General features: G+C 46.6%; 1 protein-coding gene across 4 annotated transcripts in view; it reads right to left on the bottom strand.

Moving 5' to 3' along the window:
- GALNT11 (polypeptide N-acetylgalactosaminyltransferase 11) overlaps positions 1–15,479 on the bottom strand; it is a 52,127-nt gene extending 36,648 nt beyond the window's left edge. Inside the window, exons 1-2 of one of the 4 annotated variants that reach the window (XM_066234065.1) lie at positions 15,259–15,479; positions 10,029–10,214 (exon numbers count right to left, since the gene is read on the bottom strand). The gene's annotated coding sequence lies outside the window, so the exon portion shown is untranslated. Of the gene's footprint in view, positions 1–1,438; positions 1,537–10,028; positions 10,215–14,999; positions 15,152–15,258 lie in introns of those variants that run through there. The other 3 variants (XM_066234066.1, XM_066234067.1, XM_066234069.1) reach the window with 3 other exon arrangements.
- Positions 15,480–17,140: the final 1,661 nt, after the last annotated feature.

Here is a 17,140-nt window from a genome sequence, read left to right as displayed (position 1 = left end):
CACTAAGCCAATTCCATGTTGTTATAAATCATGACATGTTGCTATAAATCATGACATTAATCCTCCAGTCGTAGCCTATTAAGTACACTGAACAATCCAATACTTTTCTTCTGAAAACCACTGAATAATCTTAAAGGAAAGGCTGATACTGAGGACACAGTCGGGCACCCTGCTGGCCAACCCCATGCAGGGTGCTTTGGGTTGGTATTGTCAGCTGCTATCATGCTAAGAAAGTCCTCAGAGCCTGACCTGTGGTGGCGCAGTGGATAAAGCATCGACCTGGAAATGCTGAGGTCACTGGTTCGAAACCCTGGGCTTGCCTGGTCAAGGCACATATGGGAGTGGATGCTTCCAGCTCCTTCCCCCTTCTCTCTCTGTCTCTCTCTCCTCTCTCTAAAAAAAAAAAAAAAAAAAAGTCCTCAGAAAATACCTATCAGCAAAAATTAAAAACTAAACACCACCTGAAATCTCACCACTATTAATGTTTTGCTGTAAAGTCTACTACTTATTTTTAATCTCTCTATACTCACTACAAAGTGTTCTACTGCTATCGGCACTTAATGAAAAATAAATATACTATAAAGACAGGTTAGTGGCATTACAGATAATTTTCTACTTACTTCAAACCATTTTCTTTTTTTTTTTTGTATTTTTCTGAAGCTGGAAATGGGGAGGCAGTCAGACAGACTCCCGCATGCACCCGACCGGGATCCACCCGGCATGCCCACCAGGGGGCGATGCTCTGCCCATCTGGGGCGTCGCTCTGTCACAACCAGAGCCATTCTAGCGCCTGAGGCAGAAGCCACAGAGCCATCCTCAGCTCCCGGGCCAACTTTGCTCCAATGGAGCCTTGGCTGCGGGAGCGGAAGAGAGAGAAAGGAAGGAGAGGGGGAGGGGTGGAGAAGCAGATGGGCGCTTCTCCTGTGTGCCCTGGCCGGGAATCGAACCCAGGACTCCCGCACGCCAGGCCAATGCTCTACCACTGAGCCAACCGGCCAGGGCCACTTCAAACCATTTTCTACAAAGCATGTGTGTTTTCTTTAATAATCAAGGTAAAAGATTTCTTAGGAAAAACCTTCCAAACTTGAGAATGTAAGAACAAATTGGGACAGGTTAAGTATATTAAGGACGTTAGCACGTCCTTAGGGAGGAGTGTTTCAATTCCAGTAATTTGTCAAAAATTTAAGAATAAAATCTGAACACTGAACAAATATTGTGGAAGCACAATCTGAAGAATCGTTTTACTTCTATGAACCATTATCCAGTTTGAAATTCGCATACCTCTTTACTGCCCGTATTTTTTACTACAAGACTAACGAGACAATGGGACAGTTCTGTTTACCCAAACAGGATAGTTTTCGTTCTCCTTTAATACAAAATAATTCCCATAATATTTAATGACGTTTGAAATATCTATCTTTACATGTTAAGTGTTTACCTTTCAGTAGTTTCCAGATATGTTCTCATCAGTGTATTCTCTATTCCAAATTTTCAAATGGTAAGCATAGGAGAGACACATCCGAATTTTAACTCAGCTACAGTCATGTGAGTATAAATACTGATTTACAAAAGTGCCCTTCCTAAATACCTCTGTGAAATTACCAGGTGATGACAACACAAAAATACACCCTATTCTTGCTCATTCCTTATCTACCCTGTAAGACAAGAAGAAAACACTGCCAACAACATGTTTCATAATTACAAATAAGAGATTACTGAATGAGGAAAGGTTCAGAGCCAATTCCAGACATCATATGCTCCCTGGAAATAATTCTGACATCCATCTGATATGTATGAATCCCCTCTAAGAAAATCTGAGAACATAACATATGTAGTATCTCTATTTTATATCTCAAACGCAGAGAAAAGCCACATGGTGATACTGATGAAAGAACCAAAATTAATCAACTGCTAACAAGGAAATTAAAAGGATAGATAACATGACAAACCACCTAAAATAACCAAGCTTGGGACATCTGCTTGGTCAGTGAATATGGGCAGGAAGCGGCTGACCACTCTTTAATAACTTATCTGATCTGACCAAATGCCCAAGCAGAAAGCAGAGCTCTCTGCAGTTTAAGACCAGTGGAAGACAAGGAGAAAGTGACTGTAGCTGCACAAGGGTCTGCACAAGAAACATTCACTTCATGAGATCATTACATTGAAGATCTAACCATACAGTCTACTATACATATTTAACCTGTTTTATTGGGATCTGTCATATTTTATTTTTTTAATCATTTTTTATTTTTCAATTACAATTGATATACCATATTATGTTAGTGTCAGGTGTATAACCAGTGATCAAACATTATATAACTTGGCCCTGGCCGGTTGGCTCAGCGGTAGAGCATCGGCCTAGCATGCGGAGGACCCCGGTTCGATTCCTGGCCAGGGCACACAGGAGAAGCGCCCATTTGCTTCTCCACCCCTCCGCCGCGCTTTCCTCTCTGTCTCTCTCTTCCCCTCCCGCAGCCAAGGCTCCATTGGAGCAAAGATGGCCCGGGCGCTGGGGATGGCTCTGTGGCCTCTGCCCCAGGCGCTAGAGTGGCTCTGGTCGCAATATGGCGACGCCCAGGATGGGCAGAGCATCGCCCCCTGGTGGGCAGAGCGTCGCCCCTGGTGGGCGTGCCGGGTGGATCCCGGTCGGGCGCATGCGGGAGTCTGTCTGACTGTCTCTCCCTGTTTCCAGCTTCAGAAAAATGAAAAAAAAAACAAAAACAAACAAACAAACAAAAAAAAATTATATAACTTACTAAGTGATCGTCCTGATGAGTTTATACCCATCTGACACCATAATGGTTATTACAATATTATTGACTACATTCCCCATGCTGTTCTTTACACCCCTGTGACTGTTCTAATTTGCACTTCTTATCCCTTCACCTTTCTGCTCTGCTTGTTCATTTATTTTGTTTTAGACTCAATTGTTAGATAGCTATACACCTACTGCCATTTTTTTTACCTTTATTTTTCTTCTTCATCTTAAAAGAACACCCTTTAACACTTCATTTAATACTGGTTTGAGGATGATGAACTCCATTAGCTTTTTCTTGTCTGGGAAGCTCTGTATATGTACTTGGATTCTAAATGAAAACTTCGCTAGGCAGAGTCATCTTGATAGTGGGTCCTTGGTTTTCATCACTTTGAATATTTCTTGCCACTCCCTCTGGCCTACAAAGCTTCTGTTGAGAAATCAGCTGACAGTGTTATGAACCCTCTTTGGGTTCAACTTGTTCGGGACTCTCTGGACTTCCTGGACCTGTGTGTCTATTTCCTTCACCAGGCTAGGGAAGTTTTCCGTCATTGTTTTTCAAATTGGTTTTCAATTTCTTGCACTCTCTCTTCTCCTTCTGGTATCTCCATGGTGCAAATGTTGGTACATTTGAAGTTATCCCAGAGACTCCTTACAGTATCTTCATTTTTTTGGATTTTTTCTTTTTGCTGTTCCAATTTGAGGTTTTTGGCTTCTTTATATTCCAAATCACTGGTTTGATTCTCAGCTTAATCTACTCTGCTGTTGATTTCCTACAAATTATTCATTTGTTAGTATATCCTTCACCATTGACTGTTTGTTTTTTAAATGGCTTCTATATCCTAAGTTCCTTCAGCATCCTAGCAACCACTGTTTTGAACACTGTATCTCTTAGTTTGCTTGCCTCTGTTTCATTTAGATGTCTTTCTGGAGATTTCTCCTGTTCTTTCATTTGGGACATGTTTCTTTGTCTCTGCATTTTGGCTGTCTCCCTGTGTTTGGTATGGCTGCTATGTCTTCCAGGTTTGAGTGGCCTCATGTAGTAGGTGTCTTATAGGGCCCAATGGCACAATCTCCCTGGTCACCCAAGCTGAGCACTTCACGATTGCCCCTACGTGGGCTGTGCACACTGTCCTGCTGTAGGCGAGCCCTGATTGCTGTTGGCATCACTAGGAGGTACTGACCCTCAGGTCAGCTGGCTGAGACAACTAGTTGTGACTACAGTGGAGGAGTCAACCCTAGAAGCAGGACTTGCTTCTGTGGGGCTTTGGTGTTCACTGAGTCCACCCCTTGAGCGTGTCACTCATGGAGGTGGTAGGGTTTTACTCTGGCATGCTCTGAAGGGGTCCACCAGGTGCCCTGGCTCTGGGGCCTCTTGGAGGTGCATCAGGCATGAGTTAAGAAATGATGTGCAGATGGCTGCTACTTACGCTGAGGTTGGAGGTGACCAAGAGAGGCCAATCTAGGAACTAAGACCAGTTGCCACTAATGCCAGTCCTGGGGCCACTTAGCAAGAAGCACAGGGTACACAGAGGCCAGATGCTGCTTGTCTGAGAGATTTTAGGAAAATCCAAAGCATGAGGCAAGAGAAGCCATTTCTAATCAAAAAGACTCTAGAACAGGGGTCCCCAAACTACGGCCCATGGGCCGCATGCGGCCCTCTGAGGCCATTTATCCGGCCCCCGCCGCACTTCCGGAAGGGGCACCTCTTTCATTGGTGGTCAATGAGAGGAGCATAGTTCCCACTGAAATACTGGTCAGTTTGTTGATTTAAATTTACTTGTTCTTTATTTTAAATATTGTATTTGTTCCCGGTTTTTGTTTTTTTTTAATTTAAAATAAGATATGTGCAGGCCCTGGCCGGTTGGCTCAGTGGTAGAGTGTCGGCCTGGCGTGCAGGAGTCCTGGGTTCGATTTCCGGCCAGGGCACACAGGAGAAGCACCCATCTGCTTCTCCACCCCTCCCCCTCTCCTTCCTCTCTCTCTCTTCCCCTCCCGCAGCCAAGGCTCCATTGGAGCAAAGTTGGCCCGGGTGCTGAGGATGGCTCTGTGGCTTCTGCCTCGGGCGCTAGAATGGCTCTGGTTGTGACAGAGCGATGCCCCAGATGGGCAGAGCATCACCCCCTGGTGGGCATACCGGGTGGATCCCAGTCGGGCGCATGCGGGAGTCTGTCTGACTGCCTCCTCGTTTCCAGCTTCGGAAAAAAAAATATAAATAAATAAAATAAGATATGTGCAGTGTGTATAGGAATTTGTTCATAGTTTTTTTTATAGTCCGGCCCTCCAACGGTCTGAGGGACAGTGAATGGCCCCTGTGTAAAAAGTTTGGGGACCCCTGCTCTAGAAAATGCTTGGGTGGGCCCACAAGTTGGGTGGGGCAGGACCTCGGAGTGACGTAGCTGGGCAGGGCAAACAGCCAGGCTGATGGAAACTCAGGGCACCTGCATTCTGGCTCTGGGGGTGAGGGTCTCAGAAAAGGAACAATGGCCTCTGCCAGCACTTCAATCTGGCAGAAAGCTGCCCCTCCCCCAGCCCTTGACCTGACACAAAACCACCCAGTTCCTCCTGGTATGTCTCTGCTGCCTTTCCAGCTGCTGCCCCGGTGCTCCGAGTGAGCGAGTCCGAATGAGTCCATGGACAGGCCCTTTTAGAGGAGCTGGCAGGGACCGCCCCAGATCTCTATCTCATCCAGCCACCATCCCCGCTAGGTTTTACAGCCAGAAGACATGGGGACTTCTCTTCCTGGCCCTGGAGCCCTGGGCTGGGGGACCGGGTGTGGGGCTGGGACCCCTTGTTCCACAAGGAGAGCCTTCCCCGCCGAGATATGCCCCCTGATTTTAAACTGCCACACACACGGGTGCAGGACCAGCCCGTTCCATGTCTCCACCCCTCCTACCGGTCTTGATGTGGCTTCCTCTGTCAATCCCTAGTTGTAGAACTTCCATTCAGCTAGATTTCAGGTGGTTCTGAATGATGGTTGCTCTGTTCCGTTGTAATTTTGATATGGTTGTGGGAGAATCTGAGTACCGTGTTTACCTAGGCCTCCATCTTAACTGGTGTCCTATTGTAATAATTCATTTCTGATTCCGTGTGTCTGCTCAAGGAAATGCCCTAATTACGTCTATCTTTATCTCAGTCCCAACAAAACAACCCATGGGATGTCAACACAGGGGTCATAAAACCAAATGGAGTCTGACACCAAGAAGATAAGTAAGAGAGGAAGCATACAAACGGTAGGAAGTGGCAGGGCATGACCCCCTACCTAACAGAATTTGAAAGCCTTTGTTGACCAGACAGCTTCCAGACTGCAACTCCTGACAGAGGGGCATAAAAGGAGTAGTACAGAACCACTTACCACCCCCAAATTATGAAAACTATTATCTCTTATTCTCCTCCTACCCAAAAAAAGGATCTTAAACCCCAAGTATATCTAAAGGGGGATCACCCTCAAGAGAACACACTCTTAATGACCCTATAACCCAGTTTTCACCTTGCCTCCTCCTACCTTCATGGTAATCATCTTTACATCCCTCCTTAATTCCAAGGGCATAAAAGAAGCTGCAAAGTTATTTCCTGAAAGCCTGTTTCTCTGCTGAGATCTTGCTTCCAAAAATCTTTGCATCTCTGTTTGACTCAAGTTATTATAAAAATTTTCTACAGGTTTGGAGGTTCTTATGTTGACAAAATTAAAAATGAATTACTCTACAACCTAGCAATCCCACTTCTGGGTTTTTTTGTTTTTGTTTTTGTTTTGTATTTTTATGAAGCTGGAAACAGGGAGAGACAGACAGACTCCCGCATGCGTCCGACCGGGATCCACCCGGCACGTCCACCAGGGGGCGATGCTCTGCCCCTCCAGGGCGTCGCTCTGCTGCGACCAGAGCCACTCTAGCGCCTGGGGCAGAGGCCAAGGAGCCATCCCCAGCGCCCGGGCCATCTTTGCTCCATTGGAGCCTTGGCTGCGGGAGGGGAAGAGAGAGAGAGGAAGGAGAGGGGGAGGGGTGGAGAAGCAGATGGGCGCTTCTCCTGTGTGCCCTGGCCGGGAATCGAACCCGGGACTTCTGCACGCCAGGCCGACGCTTTACCACTGAGCCAACCAGCCAGGGCTCCACTTCTGGGTATTTATCCTAAGAAATCAAAACGCTAATTTGGAAAGATATATGTACCCTGTAAGGCCAGTAGCCACAGCCACCATCACAACCGCCTGGCCCATGCAGGTTCGCATTTGATTCGGACAGACAGTAATGAAACAACGGAGCCAAGAACTGGTGGGCCATTACCTTTTAATCCTAGCTTGCACCCAGCGGGCAAGAAATACACACAGTGGGAAAACACTTCCCTTTCCATTTGGGGCTCCCAAAGCCACTGACTTATCCGAGTTTCCTAGAATCAAGGGTTTCTACCTCACCAGCCTTATTCACCTCTGTTCCCCATCTCCTTCTCCCTGCACAAACTCTGCACAAACTAGCTTCTCCTTCAGCACTCCAACATCTTGGCTGCTTCTCCTCTCCTCCATGTGGCCTTTCTCTGCTCTCCTCTCTGCTTTCCCCTCTAATGTTAATCTCAGGAATCGAGAAAGAATCTGCCCCATTTTATAGTGTAGAAATCAAAACCTTTAATCCATTATACAAACAAGGAAGTCTCTGATACAAAGTCACTTAGGGTGGGAAAGGCTTAGTCTTAAAACTAAGCCTTAGGGTATAACGACCCTGCCTGCTTACAGCCTGTCCCCCATACCCAATGCAAACAATAAGCGAGCAAACCTATATATCATATTTACAAACTTATTTGACCAATGTTCATTATAGCATTACTTACAATAGCCAAGATATGGAAGCAATCTAAGTATCCAAACAGATAAAGAAGATGTACACACATAAAATGGAACATTACTCAGACATTAAAAAGCATGAAATCTTGCCATGTGCAACAACGTGGATATAGACTTAGAGGGAATTTTGCTCAGTGAAATAAGTCAGACAGAGAAAGACAAATTTACCCTATTGTTTCACTTATTTGTGGAATCTAAAAAAACAATAAATAAACAAAAAAAACACAAACAAACTCATAGTTACAGGGAACTGATGGTCTCTAGGTGAGAGGGGGTGGGGATATCAATGGAAAAGATAAAAGGATTAAGTATAAATGGCTAGTTATAACAACAATCATGCAGATGTAGAGTACAGCATAGGGAATGTAGTTAATAACACAGTAGTCATTATGTACCGCAGGGGTCTCAAACTCAACTCAGCATGTGGGCCGCAGAGCAAGATCACAGCCATTCAGCGCGGGCCGCACTAGGTCTACAAAAGGCAACTGTTACGCAACACTTTTCTCACTGCAGTTGAAAACAAAAAAAATCAGTACAACAAGCACAATCGTACATGCAGTTTACTCAGTGTCACAAAACGACCAGAAACTGTAGTTCGCATCACAACTGCTGTTAACTAAGCTAATATCTATCTAGGATGCTAGAGAAATGAAAAATACAAGTAGGCCCCTAGGCTTACTTAATTTTATCCAAAATATTTTGAACTTCGTAGATTAGTCTGCGGGCCGCACAAAATTGTTCGGTGGGCCGCGAGTGTGCGACCCCTGATGTACGGTGTCAGATGGGTACTGGATTTGTTAGGGGGATCATTTCTGTGGACATGAGACTTCCAACCCTGCAGAGAATTTTTATGAGAGTTTATTTGAGCCAAACTGACACCATCTGCTAGCAGGCAAGATCTCAAATGCCCCGAAGATGAACCATTTTGCAGTTTCTTTTATACATCTGAAATTAAGGAGGGAACAAGGACTATTACAGGAAGGTGGGAGAAAGTAAGGCAGAAATAGTTAAGGTTGTTTGCTCTCTAAGGGTGGTTCATGCATTAGAAGGACAGGTCCGACAAGAGGCCTTTCAAAGGTATGTTAACCTAGAAGCACAGAACCAATGGTCGGGGAGTGCTTAAAGCAAAAAGATAAACCCTGTACTGAAGATGTTATATTCCCTTGTATTCCTGGAGTATGACTATGCATCATGACCTGTCCAGTAGAAATTTATGATCAGATTGCCCTGTGCTCTTAAGGTTTGAAAGAGGCATTGCAAAGGTATGTTAATTAAGATGCACAGAACAAGCCTGACCAGGCGGTGGTGCAGTGGATAGAGCATCGAAATGGGATGCAGAGGACCCGGGTTCGAGATCCCAGCTTGAGTGCAGGCTCATCTGGTTTGAGGAAAAGCCCACCAGCTTGAACCTAAGGACGCTGGCTCCAGCAAGGGGTTACTCAGTCTGCTGAAGGCCCGTGGTCAAGGCACATATGAGAAAGCAATCAATGAACAACTAAGGTGTTGCAACGCACAATGAAAAACTAATGATTGATGCTTCTCATCTCTCTCCGTTCCTGTCTGTCTGTCCCTGTCTATCCCTCTCTCTGACTCACTCTCTGTCTCTGTAATAAATAAATAAAATTAAAAAAAAAAAAAAAAAGATGCACAGAACCAATGGTCAGGGATTGCTTAAGGCAAAAAAGATAAACCCTTTACTGAAGACGTTATATTCCTGGGGCACGACTACCCAAGTCCTATCCAGGTACAAATTTATCACCAGGTTGCCATGTGTGGTTACTTTCCATAGAACCCATTTTTTCTGTCTGTACTTCACAAGATATATAAATGTCTAATCGCTAGGTTGTATACCTGAAACTAACATCATAATGTATATATGTCAACTAAATTGAAAAATAAATTTTAAAAAATTAAAATAAAATAATGGCCTGACCAGGCAGTGATGCAGTGGATAGAGCGTCAGACTGGGATGCAGAGGACCCGGGTTCGAGACCCCGAGGTCGCCAGCTTGAGTGCGGGCTCATCTGGTTTGAGCAAAAGGTCACCAGCTTGAACCCAAGGTTGCTGGCTCCAGCAAGGGGTTACTCGGTTTGCTGAAGGCCCGCAGTCCAGGCACATATGAGAAAGCAATCAATGAACAACTAAGGTGTTGCAACGCGCAACGAAAAACTAATGATTGATGCTTCTCATCTCTCTCTCTCCGTTCCTATCTGTCCCTGTCTATTACTCTCTCTGACTCACTCTCTGTCTCTGTAAAAAATAAAAAAATAAAAAAAATAAAAAAATGGGGTGACTTCTGCTTAGATGCCCACTCCCATTCTCAAAACAAGAAATAGCTAGACAAACTAAAAATTAATGGCACCTTTGGACCCTTCAAACAACTGACAGTAGAGGGCAAACTGCCACCCAAAACCTGGAGACACACAGCTGAGATCTGCTCACCTGGGACCACAGCTGCTGGAGCCGTAAATGGGTGCCGGAGGCCAGGCGTGAACTGGCTGGCAGGAGAAAACAAACTCCAGGAATGTAGTCTTAGGGGGCAGGCTCACTTCTGTGGGCTTTACCTCTAGGAACCCCACCAGGTCCTCAAGGTGAAGGTAAAGATCCCAGAAAGATCCTCTGGTGAATCTGGCAAGGGAAGGAGAGAGGAATTGTGAGACAAGCCCAGAGTGTCTTCTATAAAACCGGGTGGGAGGCCCTGGCCGGTTGGCTCAGCGGTAGAGCGTCGGCCTAGCGTGCGGAGGACCCCGGTTCGATTCCTGGCCAGGGCACACAGGAGAAGCGCCCATTTGCTTCTCCACCCCTCCGCCGCGCCTTCCTCTCTGTCTCTCTCTTCCCCTCCCGCAGCCAAGGCTCCATTGGAGCAAAGATGGCCCGGGCGCTGGGGATGGCTCTGTGGCCTCTGCCTCAGGCGCTAGAGTGGCTCTGGTCGCAACATGGCGACGCCCAGGATGGGCAGAGCATCGCCCCCCTGGTGGGCAAAGCGTTGCCCCATGGTGGGCGTGCCGGGTGGATCCCGGTCGGGCGCATGCGGGAGTCTGTCTGACTGTCTCTCCCCATTTCCAGCTTCAGAAAAATGCAAAAAAAAACCCACAAAACAAAACCGGGTGGGAAAGGAGACTCCTCCTACTCTAGCCCCTTCCAGCCTTCAAGTCAAATCTAAGGGTAAAAAGATAATCGAGGCTTACAGGAAGACTGGGACTTTGCAGGTATGGAATGGAGTAGGTTGCAGAGGGGAAAAAGCTACCCCACTGGAGAACCCTTGTAGAGGACATAGGCTAAGATTTAATCGGAAGATTACAGAACTCTAACATTCCCTCTTGCTTCACCACCAGCACAACAGCTCAGTACAGATTCTTCTCTAGCCCACATTCACCAGTGTAGACTATATTCTAGGCAATAAAACATACTTTAACAGACAAAGAAGATTAGCAAGCATGCCAAATATGCTCTTAGGCACAATGAAATTAAACTAGAAATCAATAACAAAACATTTTAAAGGTCTCTCAGATATCTGTCAAGTCTGAAGAGAAATTTTAAAATATTTTGAACTAACTGAAAAGGTAACATCAGAATTTGCAAGATGCAGTAAAAGCAGAACTTAGAGGAAAATGTATAGCATTAAATGCATATATTAGAAAAAAAGAAAGATCTGAACTCATAAGCTAAGCTTCCATCTTAGGAAACTAGAGAAAAAAGACCAATTTATGCTGAAGGCTATCAGAAGAAAATGTAATAAAAATAAGACAGAAACCAGTAAAACTGAAACCAGGAAAAAATAGAGAAATCAATGAAACCAAAAGCTGGTTCTTTAAAAACATCAATAAAATTGATAAATCTCTAGGCAGGCTACCCATTCATCCTCCCCTCCCCACCAAAAGGAGGAGAAGACACAAATTACTATGGTCAGAAATGAAGGTCGGAACATCACTACTGTTCACATGGACATTAAAAGAATAATAAAGAACTACAACAAGTAGCTCTATGCCTACAAATGTGATTAACTTAAGATGAAACATCAATTCCTTAAAACTACCAAAACTTACAGAAAAAAACGTGCACACAAATAGTTATAGCAACTTGACTCATAATCGCCAAGATGTGGAAGCAATCAGGGTGGTTCTCAAAAGGTGAATGAACAGCCCTGGCTGGTTGGCTCAGCGGTAGAGCGTCGGCCTAGCGTGCGGAGGACCCGGGTTCGATTCCCGGCCAGGGCACACAGGAGAAGCGCCCATTTGCTTCTCCACCCCTCCGCCGCGCTTTCCTCTCTGTCTCTCTCTTCCCCTCCCGCAGCCAAGGCTCCATTGGAGCAAAGATGGCCCGGGCGCTGGAGATGGCTCTGTGGCCTCTGCCTCAGGCGCTAGAGTGGCTCTGGTCGCAACATGGTGACGCCCAGGTTGGGCAGAGCATCGCCCCCTGGTGGGCAGAGCGTCGCCCCATGGTGGGCATGCCGGGTGGATCCCGGTCGGGCGCATGCGGGAGTCTGTCTGACTGTCTCTCCCTGTTTCCAGCTTCAGAAAAATGAAAAAAAAAAAAAAAAGGTGAATGAACAAAATGTGATTCAACCATACAATCAAATATTATTTTGTAAAAAGAAAAAAATGGGAGGAAGTGGAGGAAGGAAGGAAGGATCAAGCCTCACAAGATATGAAAGAATCTTAAGTGCATTTTACTAAGAAGTCAGCTTGAGAATGACTGTCACTGGTTTAAGTGTTTACTATACTTTTAATCCTTATTTTAGAGTGCCCTCCTCTACTTAAATTTGTTGTAAATCAGTATACCATGTTATCCCAGCGGCAGCCTCATACGTCTCGTGTTTACTGTGTCTTTTTAAAAAATTAAAATTATTAGTCCTGGCCAGATAGCTTGGTTGGCTGGAGCATTGTCCTGATATGCAAAGGTGGCTGGTTCGATTCCTGGTCAGGGCACAGACAGGAACACATTGATGTTTCTCTTTCTCCATCTCTCTCCCTCTCTGCTTTTCTCCCAGTTAGGAGGCAAACACAGCTTGACTTAGAGCTATGAAGTCAATGGAAAGGAGGATCTGAGGCAAAACTGTCTGCACTTGTCAACTAGATTGAACAGAGGACCCTAAGGAGAAAGAATAAAAACAACCACTTTCAATTCATTAGGAACGACAGGGAGCACGCAGAGCACAGGTCTGGGGGAATTAACAGATTAATTTTGTTTCGGATATGTTGCATTCAAGAGAACACAGACAAGGAGGTGCCCACTGCTTGAAAGGTGCATCTAAGCCTTAGAAATTAAAAATAAACATCCAAATTAGTCTAAGCTATATGGACGTATCAGCAGAGGAGGGTTTAAGTAATGAAGAGCACAAAAGTGGATTAGGGAGCAAGTACTGAACCTCTCCTGTGCGATCACCAAGCCAGAGAACCTCAGGAGGGTGTCATGGCCAGCAACGCCAGGTCACAAAAGACTTAGAGAGGTCAAGCCGAGGAAGTTAAGGAGGGGGGAAGCGGTCATCAGATTCAATTTGTGAGGCATGAGAGGCTTTAAGAAAGCAGTTTTAAAATGGGAAGAGTTGGGTAGTTCCTCAAAAAGTTAATCGTCACTTTACCCGTAAGACCCAGTCATTCCTACCCCAAAGAACTAGAGACTCAAACACACAGATGACGCGTATTAACAGCAGCGTTATTCATAGTAGCCAAAAGGGTGGAGACAACCCATGTCCATCAATCAGCAGATAAACAAATGGTGACACTGATGTGCAAGAATGTTATTCAGCCAGAATAAGGCATGAAGCCTCATGGATGTGACAACATGGGTTGAGGCTTCATGGGTTGACCACTCATGAAGCAAATAAGTCAGCTACAAAAGGGTTTGCAAATATTGCATGATTCCACTTCTGTGAAGGATCCATAACAGGCAGATTCACCACGGAAGGGGGATGGGTAAATGGGAAGTCACAGCTTCATGGGGGGGCAGGGAGGGAATGTAAAACGTGGACAAAGACAACAGGGATGATGACAATCCTGTAAAATGCACTTAAAGCGGTTAAAATAATCTACTTCACGTTACATGTATTTCACCCGTTTTTTTTTTGAAGTTAAAAAAAATTTTTTTTAAAGGGCACAAAACCCAAGTTGCAAGGAATCGCACAGAAACCCCCAAGAGATGTCCAGAACCTAGGCAGTTCCGTGGCAACGTCGACCTGGAGGAGCTCTGTGAGAACACAGCACGACCTCTACACCCGGGGTTTCTAGACAAGAGGGAAGAAATATAGCCGAGGAGGAATAGTCGGATATACCCGGGACCTACGGGAGGAGAGCAGCGCCTCCGTGTTCGCAGGTGCACAGAATCACGCAAGTCTGTCCCCAGAATCACTTCTGTTTTGTATTTGGAAATAGAATAGAGATGCCAAGTTTTCGGGGACAATACTAGACCAAGCATGGCACGGTGTGAGCAAATTCACACCCCTCAAAGGGCGATGTCTATGGGAACTGGGCGGAGGGCTGGGGGGAGCTGATATTTTCTTTTCTCTCTTTTTATTACCTTCTTTTTCCAAGTGAGAGGAAGAGAGATAGACAATCTCCTGCATGCACCCGAATGGGATCCATCCCCTTCTCAGGCCCATGCTCTGCCCACCTGAAGCCATGCTGCAACCAGGTTATTTTTAGCACCTGAGTGAAGGGAGCCATCCTCAGCGCTTAGGGCTGAGGTGCTGAACCATTCGAGCCATGGCTGCAGAAGAGATACAGAGAGAGAGAGAAGCAAGAGGGGGAGGGGTGGAGAAGCAGATGGTCGCTTCTCCTGTGCCCTGATCGGGAATCGAACCCGGGACATCCACACTCCGGGCCGATGCTCTACCGCTGAGCCAAACGACCAGGGCTGTGATATGGTTATTTTCGACCGCAAGGCGCCAAACTCGCCCTGGCCCAACAGCTCGTAGGTTAGAGCGTCCTCCCCATCTGCAGAGGTCAGTTCGATCCCTGGTCAGGGCACATGCAGAAACAGACCCACATTTCTGTTTGTGTGTGTGTGTGTGTGTCTCCTTCCCCTCACTCTAAAAATCAATCAATTAAAAAAAAAGAGAGAATGTGGGAAATTGCACAAGACAAACAACCCAGTGCCTTCCACCAGGAATATTGGAACAGACATGAAAGAGGAAAACATAAGCGGTTCCTCAAACCAAAGGCTAGCTGTAGGTAGGCAGGGTCAAAATCCTGATTGGCCCCAAGCAGCTGTTTTTTAAAATGTTTTGTGTTTTGAAGAAAATGCAAACGCTGCCCAAAGAGCGTGGAAAACGGGCTGGGAAGGAGGGGGCCGATATGCGGGTCTCTTGGGTTTCTGTCTGCCATGCTCCGCCATGTCCCCGGGGCTCCGGACGAGCCCCTGCCCGGAGTGCGCCGCCCGCACCCCCCGCCGCCGAGCGCAGAGCTCCAGCCCCACCGGAAGCCGCAAGGGGCGGGCGCCGCGGTCTCTGGCGTCTCCTGGGTGAGCACTCCTGCCGCCAGAGCCAGGCCCGCGTTTGCAGATGCTGCAGCCGCAGCGGGTCAGACTCTGCAGAGAGGGTTGCAGCCCGCAGCCTGGGGGCCCCTGCGGGCCACAGGGCGCGCCGCCGCAGAGGCTCGCCTGGGGGGCGCCGAGGGGGCGACGGTGGCCGGGCGGGGTCAGACTCCGCAGTCCGGCCGCTCCGCGCGCTACTCACCCTGACGCCGGCAACGCAGGATCCCGGCCTTCTGGGACTCGGGCTTGGGCATCTTTCCTCCCGCCGCTACCCTGGGCCCTGGTGCGAGCCGCGCGAGCTGCAGCGGGTGGAGCTGGCGGGAGTGGGGGCAGCAACACGACGGCGCCCCCCCCTCCCCGGGCGGCCACAGAGGCGCTCACCCAGAGCTTGCGCTGCAGCCTCGGCTGGCGCTGGAGCTCCGAGAACACGTGACGGAGGCCCCGCCCCCGCGCGCCACGGGTGATGTCACCGCCCGCAGGTGCTCACGCGGGCCTGTCGTCTTCCCGAACGTTCTCCAGGCCTCGTGGGCGCGTGGTCCTGGGGAGCACTCTGGTTTGTCCCGGGCAGTCTGTACCATTCATTCTCATCCATCTTCCATTCTTTTCTAGAAGCAGGTAAGGTAGCCATGCGGGCCAAGAACACAGTGATCATGTTGTGCTTACTTTGGGCTACTAGATTGACCTTTTGAAAACCTGATCTCACCCTCTTCCTCTGTAAAATAGGAGCCGAGCCTGACCTGCGGTGGCACAGTGGATAAAGCGTCAACCTGGAAACACTGAGGTTGCCGGTTCAAAACCCTGGCTTGCCTGGTCAAGGCACATATGGGAGTTGATGCTTCCTGCTCCTCCCCCTTCTCTCTCTCTCTTTCTCTCCCCCCCCAAAATGAATAAAAAAAATTTAAAAAAAAATTAAAAAAAAAAAAAATAGGAGCCGAAATTTTTTTCCTTGTTTTTCAAAACAGATTGAATAGAGTGTTTTTCCTCAAGACATTGGTATAAAGAGGTTGTAAACTGGTTCTTTTTTACTTTACATCGTATGTATTAAAGATAAGATGACCAACTTTTTTTACAATGAAAAGGACAAAAATAAAATGAAAACAATATCGTAAATAAAATATTTTATTCATTGCAACAATAATACACTAATATGATAAGTGCATAATAAAAACATTTGTAATATTTTATATTGTAATTATGCTTACGTGCTTATTCATTTTTAATAATAATTATGAAGAAAAAGTACTCATTTAGATACAAATACGTCACATCACACAATGGATCAACTCTGCATTGATCGAATACGGACATTGACAGATTAGTCTTCCAATATCAAAAAGGAGGACATGTAGGAGGACACTTTTCCAGGGAGGACAGGACTTACAAAGGAAGGACTGTCCTCCCTAAAGAAGGATGATTGGTCACCTTATTAAAGAACACAAGCTCCATGAAGGCAGCCTGCTCTGTTGTCTGCTTCATCATCGCACCTAAGAAGACACCTGGCCTGGGATGACCACTCAGTTGTTGATCGAATGAGCACAGTAGATGAGTTAAGTTTCTGGCTGTAAAACCCAGCTTTTTTCTTCTCCAGCATAGGCTATGTTTAGGGATCCTACCCTAACTAAGCCTTCCCCCACTCCTTTGTACTCCCTGCAATGTATTCCTTTGCTTATTTTCTCATTCTCTTTGTCTTTGTGAGTGACGTATATTTTACTTTCCTAGCCACCTGCGTCAGGGTGAATGCATCCTTCTTAACCGAAAGAAAGTACCTTAGACATCTGAGAGTGTGTTCACCTAGGATAGATGAGGAAAGTAGCTGCCTCTTCCCTGAGCTGGTATAAACAGTTCTCGAATCAATTAGAATGTAGGCTATCAACAGGGCATGCAGTCCAAGGAGTGTCAGGAGAGCAACAGGCCAGAGCCACAGGAGGGGACTGACATGAAAAAGGCAAAACTACAAGCAGGGAGGAGGCAATGTCTCCAAGTGACAGAAGGACAGACAGGAACAAATAGGAGCTGGACCTGCTCACTCAGTCAAGTGGAACGGACATAAGAAACTCAGGAACACAATTGAGCAAGGGATCAAT

The sequence above is a fragment of the Saccopteryx bilineata genome, chromosome 6, assembly GCF_036850765.1.
Source record: "Saccopteryx bilineata isolate mSacBil1 chromosome 6, mSacBil1_pri_phased_curated, whole genome shotgun sequence".
In the NCBI taxonomy this organism is placed as follows: Eukaryota; Metazoa; Chordata; class Mammalia; order Chiroptera; family Emballonuridae; genus Saccopteryx; species Saccopteryx bilineata.
This window is presented reverse-complemented; position numbering and strand designations above follow the sequence as displayed.